Source organism: Mirounga leonina, unplaced genomic scaffold (genome assembly GCF_011800145.1).
Source record: "Mirounga leonina isolate KUSES-001 unplaced genomic scaffold, KU_Mleo_1.0 Mir_91, whole genome shotgun sequence".
Lineage (NCBI taxonomy): Eukaryota > Metazoa > Chordata > Mammalia > Carnivora > Phocidae > Mirounga > Mirounga leonina.
In genome coordinates, this window is record NW_023270839.1 from 10,240,230 (window position 1) to 10,251,870 (window position 11,641).

The 11,641-nt window shown below is 32.9% G+C and overlaps 1 pseudogene; it reads left to right on the forward strand.

The window, feature by feature from the left end:
• The first annotated feature begins 9,975 nt into the window (after window positions 1–9,975).
• LOC118003531 lies at window positions 9,976–10,975 on the forward strand (annotated as a pseudogene).
• The last annotated feature ends 666 nt before the right edge of the window (window positions 10,976–11,641 follow it).

Here is an 11,641-nt window from a genome sequence, read left to right on the forward strand (position 1 = left end):
TCTAAAAAATTATTTTCATCATTAATGGTTTCTCAATTATCTAGAGTCTTATAAAGCTCCTTCAGTAAATAAAGTATAGCCTTCCTTTTGTGTCATTATTTCTTCAGAATGAAGAAAATACTTTCAGGGGAATGTGCCTCACGTGAATCCCGGGAATAGCCTTGCATCTTCTTATCCTGTAATCCCATCAATTTCCTGCAACTTACGTTCCCAGTCATCAGAAACAGAAGGAAGAAGCATCATGATGCTGTACACTCTGTTTCTCTGAGACACCCCATGGGTACATTTATCCAACAGAGGATGTATTTTTTCCCCATATACACATATCCTCAAGTTGATTTCCTACTCTGAGAACCTTGAATTGATGCAAAGTGCTAAGTCTTATTTAGTATGTAAAGTTATTCCTTTCTGTGTCTAGAAAGGTTATATCTCCTTTCAGTTTTATGGATAATTCTTTAAATATTCATACTAATGCTTCTTGAAATCTCATTTTTGAAACTGCATTTCAAGAGAACAGGACAGACTTCAAATATACATGCAGTAGTTATACACATTCTAGCATCTTGGAATACTGTATGACTACTCAAATATCTATTGAAGGAGTGAATGAATAAATGAAATATATAATGAATATTCAGGATCTAGATTAAAAACAGTGTTAAAGCAAAATCCTTGTAAATTAGGAACTTTAAACATATTTTTAACTGTCAAATTGAATGTGAGCATTTTTAAACAGAAAGAGTAACTATTCTAAAAAAATTGTTAGAAGTATGTATTTTTCCCTAATTTGCTTTAGAAAAAGATCAAAGTAGCTTATACTAATGGAAAAGAAAACATGCCACACATAGCAGGATGATAACTCTTGACAGTTTGTTTCCTGGATAGCCTTTGAGAAAAGTAATATACACATTAGCACAGTGTGTGTGTGTGTGTGTGTGTGTGTGTGTGGTGGGGGTATTAGTATATATTTACATTTATATGCTATTTATTAAGACAATAGTGTTCAATACTATTTATTGAGAGAATGGTGTTCATATGCATAGTTATTTTCCTTGGGTTGTCAATACGATAAAAATATATTCCTATGAGCACATGAAAATCTACAGCATTTTACAACTATATAGAATTCAATATTGTTGATGATGCACAATGTAATTACCCACAAATACAGTTTTCTTTAAGGAATTGAACATTACTCATAAAATTCTGTTTTCATCCTATTATTGTCTTCTTTAAAAACCTACAATTAAATAACTCCATTATCAATCCCCAAGTTCGCCAAGGCCTTCACAATCAGCCTCTCAACCACTCTAAATATCCAATACTGTTTTCTAATAGTGCAAAAATACAACTTCTGTTTTGGTAAAAGCAAATTCATGGTTTTCCGCATTCCCCATCCATTTTTTCTTATCTCTACATGTTTTCTTCTTTTTAGGTAGATGAATTCCTCTGTCTATATAACCATATTCTTAGGGACACTTGGAGGCTTCTTTTCTAAATAATAAAACTTTCCCTAGTACAAAACCCGTAACAATTTCCACTATACTTATGGTCCATTTCATGTGCTCTACCAATTTACTTATTCTCTAGGTATACCATGTCCATTAGGTATTAATATTCTGAAATTGAAGTAACACTAGAACAAGAGCTAGACAAATCTGTTCTAATCTGAGTTCTCTCATTTCTAGTGTTGTGATTCTTCTTTCCCCAGATCATTTTTAAGCTCCTTGAAAATAGACAAATTACTCATATTCTCCATAACACATGTTATAAAGGCCATCAATAGAGATGTTGATGAAGTGAGTGAAAACAGATATTTAACAAGAAAAACTTAAGACTTATGTCTCATTAATCAGCCCATTTTGTTGACATTTTCGAGTGATCCTTTGATTATTTGGGTAGAATGGACAATATTTTTCCCTTTCTTTCAATGGTTAGCCTCACACAATTTGCTCAATTTTATATAATCTAATCATGAACTAAGAGCTTCAAAAATATTGATGCTATTATTGGACTCTGCTCAACTTCTAGAAATCTTAAATATGTAAAAGTACTTAACTTATTGTGCAAGACTGTTGAATCTCAGATCTGTACCTCTGAAACAAATAATGCAATATATGTTAAGAAAAAAAAGAAGAAGAAGAAGAAGGTAGCAGGAGGGGAAGAATGAAGCGGGGAAATCGGAGGGGTAGACGAACCATGAGAGACGATGGACTCTGAAAAACAAACTGAGGGTTCTAGAGGGGAGGGGGGTGGGAGGATGGGTTAGCCTGGTGGTGGGTATTGAGGAGGGCACATTCTGCATGGAGCACAGGGTGTTATGCACAAACAATGAATCATGGAACACTTCATCTAAAACTAATGATGTAATGTATGGGGATTAACATAAGAATAAAATAAATAAATAAATAAATAAAATAAATAAATTACTGGCAGATAAAAAAAAAAAAAATACATTTACCCAATACAACCAGCCAGACCTTCATGCCTCTCCACTCCTGTTTGAAGTAACTTTGAACATATTATAAATGTACATAATGTAATAAATTGTCATTACAGCTTCATTTGACATTTCTGATGGCCATGAAATATTTAATCTTTTATTTGCTCAAAATGTCTTTATTTCACCTTAAAGTTCAAGAAGATAATTTTGGTATAGAATTCTACTTTGAGAGGGTTTTTTTCTTTTCATATTTTATAGTGTGCATAGTTTCTGAAAAAAATTCTAGAATTGTTAATTTCTTGTTCTTCTGTTTATAATGTATCCTTTTTCCTCTAACAGATTTTAAGATTTTATAAACTGCTTATTTTCAGCATTTATTGTATGTCTTGAAGTGATTTTCTTTCTTTTTCCTGATGCATTCAAACCTAATTTTGGTCTGTGAATTTGTACTTTTCATTAGAATTTTTTAAAACATTATTTCTTCAAATATTTTTTCTGTCATCCCTAAATCCAGTACCAGATGTGTTAGATCATTTGATATTTTTTATAAGTCACTGAGGTTCTGTTAATATGTTCCACAATTTTTTTTGGCTTTTGCTTTAGCTTTAGCTTAAATGGTTTCTATTTTCTATCTAGGGATTTTTTGTTGTTGATATTCTTTTGTCTTTGAAATGGAATTTCTCAGTTTCTATATTGTATTTTACAGCCCTAAAAATTCCATTTGACTCTTTTTTTAATCTTTTATTTTTTCTCACATGTTTATGTTTTCCTATAATTTCCTGATCATTTAAAAAAACCTGTTTTTAGAATCTTTAAAATTCCATCATCTAAGTATTTTTGAATATGGTTTTCTTGGTTATTTTTTTCTCTTGGTTATCTTAACTCTTCTTGCAATTTTAATTAATACTTTATATTAAAAATTTTACATTTAAATTTTTATATTTAATATTTATATATTTATGCTTGTATTTATTATTACTCAAATGGGATGTATCAGTGGTTCTCAACCAAGGGGGATTAGGTAATATCTGGGGATATTTTGGGGTGTCCCATGTGGGAACTACTACTGGCATGTAATGGATAGAGTCTAGGAATGCACCTAAATATCATACAGTGCTCAAGGCAGTCTCCCACAAAAAAGAATCCTCAAACCTAAAATGTCAATAATGTCAATATTGAGAAACCCTACCATACACTATGAATATTACATTATTGCATTTTTTGTATATTTTCAAAATAAGAACATTGTTGGAAATATGTATTTGAAATGTCTTCTCTGGTATAAGTCAACTTTTAATTTTCTTTTTTTTAAGTTTTTATTTAAATTCCAACTAGTTAATATACAGTGTAATACTAGTTCAGGTGTACAATATAGTGATTCAACACTTCCATATAACACCTATTGCTCATCACAACAAGTGCACTCCTTCATACCCATCATCTATTTCACCCATCCCCCCACCCACCTCTCCTCTGGTGACTATCAGTTTGTTCTCTATGGTGAAGAGTGTTTCTTGGTTTGCCCCTCTCTCTTGGCAAGTACTCATAAGCTTTGGACACAAAGAGGTAAGTAGATACTTCACAACAGGAAATATTTAAAAAGTTAATAACCATATGAAAAAATATTCTACACCATGAATAATCAGGGAAATAATAATTAAGCCACAATGAGGATTCCAATGTATCTTAAAAAATTGCTAAAATTAAAAAGGCTTCAGAATACCAAAATCTTGTAAAGATGTAGAACAACCAGAACTCTTTACACTGAGGGTGGAAGTGTAAATCAGTACAACCACATTGCAACTCTTTGGCACTTTCTAAAAGACATGCCTACCCCGTGATCCAGTAATCCTACTCCAAAGTATATCTAAGACAAATGAGTAATTATGCCCATAGGAAATACACAAGAATGACTATAGCAGCTCTGGAAATAATACATGAACCCCATTAATTAATATGTTATTTCCTTAAGTGTCTGAGCTACAAATGTATGAAGTAATCAATGGGTGAAGTAATCAATTCAGAGATGACAAAAATAAAGTAGTTTTAGATATTGTTGACCAAGCTGTTCACTGAAATAATAGCATAATTAGACAAAGTAGTTAGTTATATAGGCCATAGGCCATTTGTTGACTTCATAAACACAGGCAGTCCAATGTGAGAAAGAATAAATTAGTCAGCTATTGCTTAACAAGGAAGAGATCAAATAAAGAATGGCAATTTGCTTTCATTTTAACCATGAAGTACTCTGGCACAATACAGTACCAACAGAGTTTACAAATCTGAAAGGAACTAATTATAGAGGAAAATTAGAAAGGTATCAGAGAGATGTGACTCTTAGGAACTAGTTATTTTCATTAAATGGTACTCTTCTCTGAACCTTTATTCAGATGATAGGATTAATGAAAGAGATTTTTGTGACCATCAAAGTTTTATAACAAGTTTTCTATTTATCTCATGTTTCTAAATTCATCTTACTTTGGACTTTGGAAAGTTCAAAGTTTTCCACATTTTAAAGAGACACTCAGTTTGTATGTCTGCTCATAGAAACATGGTTATATTATTTGGTTGATAATGCCTTCTTTCTGTCTCTTTTTTTTTAATGTTCAATTAGCCAACATATAGTACAGCGTTAGTTTTTAATGTAGTGTTCAACGATTCATTAGTTGTGTATAACACCCAGTGCTCATCGCAACACCTGCCTTCCTTAATACCCAGTTAATATCCCATCCCCCCCACCCCCCTCCCTTCTGTAACCTTCAGTTTGTTTCCGGGAGTCCAGAGTCTCGCATGGTTTGTCTCCCTCTGTGGTTTCTTCCCATTCAGTTTTCTGTCTCATTTTTATGGGGAAAAGCTACACACTAATGAGAGATTCTGAATAATCTAGCTTACCAAATGTATGGCTTTTAATTGCTGAGGGAATTCATTTATAAGACGCAAGGTTTTCCCAGGGTCATTAACTGACAAATTCCTCATGTTGTTTTCTGCAGTTTCAAAATAAAAGGGAGTTCTCCTTCATTAGAATGGGGACACACAAAAGAAACATGGAAGAAAGTGGGGGCAAGTGAAAAACTCCTGAGTCTCAGTGACTGAGAGTCACAACTCCCAAAGCAAGAATAAGGTATGGAGAAGAAAAGTTAAAGAATTTTCTATGTTTCAATTTCATTAAATAAATTATTTACTTAAAAAATTTCCAATTTCAAATATAGAACATGTTTAATACATAATATTTGTGATTATCAAGAAATATAGAAAAATACATACCAGATATATAATTATACCACCCAAAGTAAAGCACTAAAACACTTTGATGTCTGTGACCTCGACGTATATTTTACTGAAATCAAACTCTTTTTCATATACTCAACCATTATTTATATATTTTCTTTTTTTTGTTTAAAGATTTTATTTATTTATTTGAGAGAGAGAGAGAGTGAGAGAGAGAGCGCAAGAGGGGGTAGGGTTAGAGGGAGAAGCAGACTCCCCGCCGAGCAGGGAGCCCGATGTGGGACTCGATCCCGGGACTCCGGGATCATGACCTGAGCCGAAGGCAGTCACTTAACCAACTGAGCCACCCAGGCGCCCTATTTATATATTTTCTTAAACATTTTGTATTTTACCTTGGCTTATTTTTATATAGGGCTCTTGAAATTTTCCATATCAACTTATAAAAATTTGATATCAAGGACATATATATTTGGCTACTTTTCTCTAGTTCAGCTTTGCCTTTTAGAATTTTGAATATGTTTTTGAGGTAATAGAGAGCTTCCTCATCTTCACTTAATAAAATCTATTAACCTTAATTTCTGTGGTTTCTGCCTTTGTCATGATCCTAAGCCAATATTATAAAATACAACAAAGCATGTTACTCACTTATATATTTCTCTCTATCCTTTATTGCTTGAACTATTATTCATATATTTAAAGTATTTGAATTCATTTTTATTTAAGACTGTGTAGTTTACCAGCCTATTTATTCCCAAGTAACCGCAACTTTATCCTAAACAGTGTATTTTTAATATAGGACTCTTCTACTAAAGTCTCAGATTTCTTACAACTCTTTATTATTCTATTCTTAGGAAGGTAAAGTATCAATCATTTCATTACTCTAGCTTTCTAACACATTTTAAAATCAAAATATTTGGGATGCCTGGGTGGCTCAGTCATTAAGCATCTGCCTTCCCCGCAGGTCATGATCCCAGGGTCCTGGGATGGAGCCCCTCATTCGGCTCCCTGCTCTGCAGGAAGCCTGCTCCTCCCTCTCCCACTCCCCCTGCTTGTGTTCCCTCTCTCACTGTCTCTCTCTCTGTCAAGTAAATAAATAAATCTTTAAAAAAAATAAAATAAAATCAAAAGATTTGTTTCACTCATTGTTGTTTTCAAGAATTGTCCTGGAAATTCTCAGAGGACACTTTGGAAGGGCTGGTGGGAAAAAAGGGCAGAAGATATCTTCTCGCCTTTTTTAGTGAGTTGTTTTGTCACAAGTGGATATATGACATAGAATGTATTTCCAATCCTGGCTATCTGTAATAGATGCCAAATCCATAATATCACCTTTAGTGCTGCTGCAACTATAAATGTTTTAGGAAGTAGATGATAAACCAGCATAAGCTACAAGTTACAATTATTTTGTAAGTTTCTTACAGCTATATGTAACATAAATGATTTTCTGATTTGAAGTCCCTAAATACCAACTACATTTTGGGGAGCATTTATCCAGGGCTAGAATCTAATTCAACTTTATTAAATTTTACAGAACTTGACTTATACAAATTGGAATCTGCATTAACCCTATAAGCTAATATACCCAGAGGTAAGCACTCTTGATACATTAATGAATCTATGTTTCTCTGAGATTTGTATGAAATTTGTATGTGGGTACATAATTTTCCATAAAATGTTATAATAATCTCTTTAAAATATAACAACATTTTAAAATTTAATAATACATCTTAAAAATATCTCCATATGAGCACATATAAGTTTCCATTCTAAATCATTTCATTAATGACAGACTTTGGAGGAGCTTTCCAATTTTTGGTTATTAAAGATAATAGTACCAAGAGCACTTTGACTATATTTATTTGACAAACATGTTTTACTGTTATTTGTTGCTGTCATCATCAAGTAGAGCTTTTCTGATATTTTCAAATTGGTTTATTTTTAGGTTCTTGAGCCAATATCAAACTCTCTTGTTATATAGCTTTATAGGAGGTCTTGATATAGTATAAATCCTCTAGCTTTGTTCTTCAAAATTGCCTTCCCCATCTTGGCCTTTTGCACTTTGATATACATTTCAGAATAAACTTGATTTCCAAAAGTCACCTTGGATTCACATAGGGAGTATGTTTAATATGTACATTAATTTAAAGAAAACTGACATATTCACAATTCATGAACCTAATATATCTCTTCATTTATTAGATGTCTATTTTGATGTCATATTTAAATTATTATGTTGTTTACCTATATATTTAAATCATTAATTAGAGATTTCCTAATATTGAACCATTTTTGCATTCCTACAATAATAGTGGTTAGAATGAGAGCTAACAAAACACCAAGATTTGTAAGGAAGTGGTTGTGTAAATTTGTACAACCCTTTGTTGAGAATTTGAATTAGGTTAGTTGAAAATGACTTAGTAATTCTACTTCTAGTTATATAATCTTCAAAAATTCTTTCACATGTAAATAAACATGTAGCTATACATTAAATGCACCATTTTTTAAAAATTGGAGTAACTTGACACACAATAGTGTATTAGTTTCAGATATTCAACACAGTGATTCCACAAATCTATATGTCATGCTATGTTCACCTCAAGTGTAGCTAGTATCTGTCACCATTCAACCCTATTACAGTACCATTGACTACAGGCCCTGTATTGTACCTTTAATTCCCCCATGACTTATTCATTCCATAACTAGAATCTTGTGTCTCCCACTCCCCTTCATCCATTTTGCTCATCCTCCCACCCCTCTCCCCTCTGGCAACCATCAGTGTGTTCTTTTATGTGTGGAGTCTAAAAAACAAAACAAATGAATAAAGAAACAAAAAGCAGAACCCAACCTATAAATACAGAAAACAAACTGATGGGTGCACCATTTTTATAATAACAATTCCTCAGTAAAAGTAAAATTTTTTTCTCAGAATTTTGTTATGATAGGATATCATTTATTCATTTTTTATAAGCCACACACAGAATAGTAAGATAAGTGAAATTTTCCTATGCCAGTAGTTTTTATTTTATTTAAAATTGTACAAATGATGGATAATAAAAATATTTATTAATTCTAAGTAATAGTATGAATATTTCAATTATTTTATTCTTATATTCTCCAAATTCTTAAAACATTTCAAAATATTCTAAAACTACGTTGTATCTATTTCTATGAATGAGGTCTTCAGTCAGATATAAACTCTTTTGTGTTTTTTTTCCAATTTTTTTCATTTTTTTCAGATGTCACATTTTTTTTTTAAGTGTCAAAAAATTTGTTCTGTTACTACTATCTCTTTGTGGATATCTATGATATCTTCCTTGATACTTTGCATCAAAATTTCTGGCTGGCATCATTCATGCTTAAATGGATGTCATTCTACATGGGTATGCCTTAGTCATCTAGAAGCACATAGATGTGTTCCCTATAGATCCTCCTTTGTTTATCAAAACTCTATAATTATACTCTCTTACAAATGATATGGATGTTATACCAAATCCACTAGGATGTTCAGCCACCTGACAAAGAAACTAACTTAAGTGAGGCAGTAGGAAGCCAGCAGCAAGCATCCATTTATGCCATACCTGAGCACTGTACCTTCCTATCTACTAAATTCATAAGCATGGAAGTAAAGTCAGAGCCTAAGGGAGAAGACCCAAACATCTGAGCCTTTCTTCCACCTTATGGAAAAAGAAGTTGAGAAGCCATTTCAATTTGGCCAACCATATATTCAAGTGTCTCAAAACTCATAGTGTTTATTATCGCTGCTCATCTGACTTTCAGCAGCCACTACAGAACTGACTCCTAGATTCTCCATGTTCTATATTCCATCTTAATTTCATTTCTCTTGGTCCTACTTTTCAGTTAGAAAACCACTTTGGCCTCTCCTTCACTGATACGCACTGTAGAAATAGATTTCAAAATGGAAGGGTCCTCTTCTTTGCCCATGGACTGACAATAAATCTATACCTTATCCTCGAAAATGGTGGCAAAGAACTTCTAAATTCTTTCACCAACTCAGATACTTTTCTCAAGATTAGTGCAGATATGAGTTAAGTAGTGCTGACTATAATTTTCTTCAAATGTCTTAGTTTATGGCAGAAATTCCTCATAAGCTTTGCTAAGAAATTTTGTCTATTCTTTTTTCAAAAATTTTTGGATTCAATGTTATTCAACACTTTTGATTCTTTTTGCACATTTCAGTGGATTTTAGGGAGCAAAGTTAAGTGTATATGTATTTCATCTCTCAACTTTAATTCATAGATTTTAATCTATTTTGATTTTGTTTTAGGTAACATATGCCAACACCCAAACAAATGGAGAAACAAAATCACTCCATGGTGTCTGAGTTTATTTTGCTGGGCCTCACAGATTTTCGTGAGTTACAGATTTGCTTTTTCTTGTTTTTTTTTTCCATTATCTACATAGCCATTATACTAGGTAACCTCATTATTATCTTGGTAGTAAAACTGGACCCTCACTTACACTCTCCCATGTACTTCTTACTGGCCAACCTCTCCTTTATTGATATGTCCCTGGCCTCCTTTGCTACTCCTAAAATGATCTGTGCCCTATTTAGTGAATATAAGGCTATCTCCTATGAAGGCTGCATGGCCCAGATGTTCCTCCTTCACCTTTTAGGTGGAAGTGAGATGATGTTGCTTGTAGCCATGGCAGTTGATAGATTCATTGCCATATGCAAACCCCTCCATTACAAAACTATCATGAGCCATCATGTTTGCATAGGACTTGCACTTCTGTCCTGGACCACTGGTTTTGTGCACACTATGAGCCAAATGGTGTTCACAGTGATTTTACCATTCTGTGGTCCCAGTGTTGTGGATAGCTTTTTTTTAAATTTATTTTATTAATTTATTTAATTTATTTTCTTTGTGGATAACTTTTTTTGTGATCTGCCTCAGGTCATCAGACTTGCTTGTATTGACACTTACATCTTGGAAGTATTAGTCATTGCATTCAGTGGACTACTTTCTTTGTTCTGTTTCATCTTCCTGTTCATCTCCTATAGCACCATTCTGATTACTGTCCAGCATCGCTCGTCCAGTGGGTCTTCCAAGGCTTTGTCCACTCTTTCAGCCCACATTACAGTGGTGGTACTGTTCTTTGGACCCTGCATCTTTATCTATATATGGCCATTCAACAGGGTATCCATAAGATAAGATCCTCTCTGTGTTTTACACAATTTTCACTCCCCTTTTAAATCCAATCATCTACACATTCAGGAATAAAGACATAAGGAAAGCAATAAGAAAAATAAAGACCAAGCAAGTGAGTTCCAGATCAACCTTGTAACTGATACATTACAATCATCAAAGTCATCATCATCATCATTGTTGCCATTATCATCATCATCCAAAGACAATGAGGTATTTGATTTTGTATCAACCATAAGTCACATTTTTGGGAAATGGTAATCCTTCCCTACACAAGTATGTATGTGCAATAAAACATCTGGAATCATGCATTAAAATACAAACCATACCAATATAATCCCATTCATATATATTGTAATTTTCAGTTTTTTATAAACTAAATGAGATTCTAAATAAGTATTTATTGAGTTCTAACCATGGATGAGGCACTTTGCATGTTTTCTCTTCACAATGATGAAAATAGAGCATATTATTAACATAGTCTCAGTAGAAAACTGAGAATTATAAAATTTAATGAACTTGCCACAGAAACTGTAAGTACTAGACCGAGAATCAGATCCTCCCTCTAACTTCAAAATATATGCTTTTCTAATAGATTAATTTTCTATCTAAATTTTAATAACATTCATAAATTTGTTTCCCGTCCCCTCCTTTACATGTTTTCAATAAATAACTCTTTCCAACAAGAGGATAAAACAATCTCCCATTGATCTGAAGGTCAAAGTCACCAGCCATTTCAGTCTCTTTATACCTCTGATTTAACAGAAGAACTTATTAAGCCAGCTGAAAAGACTGATTCCAATAA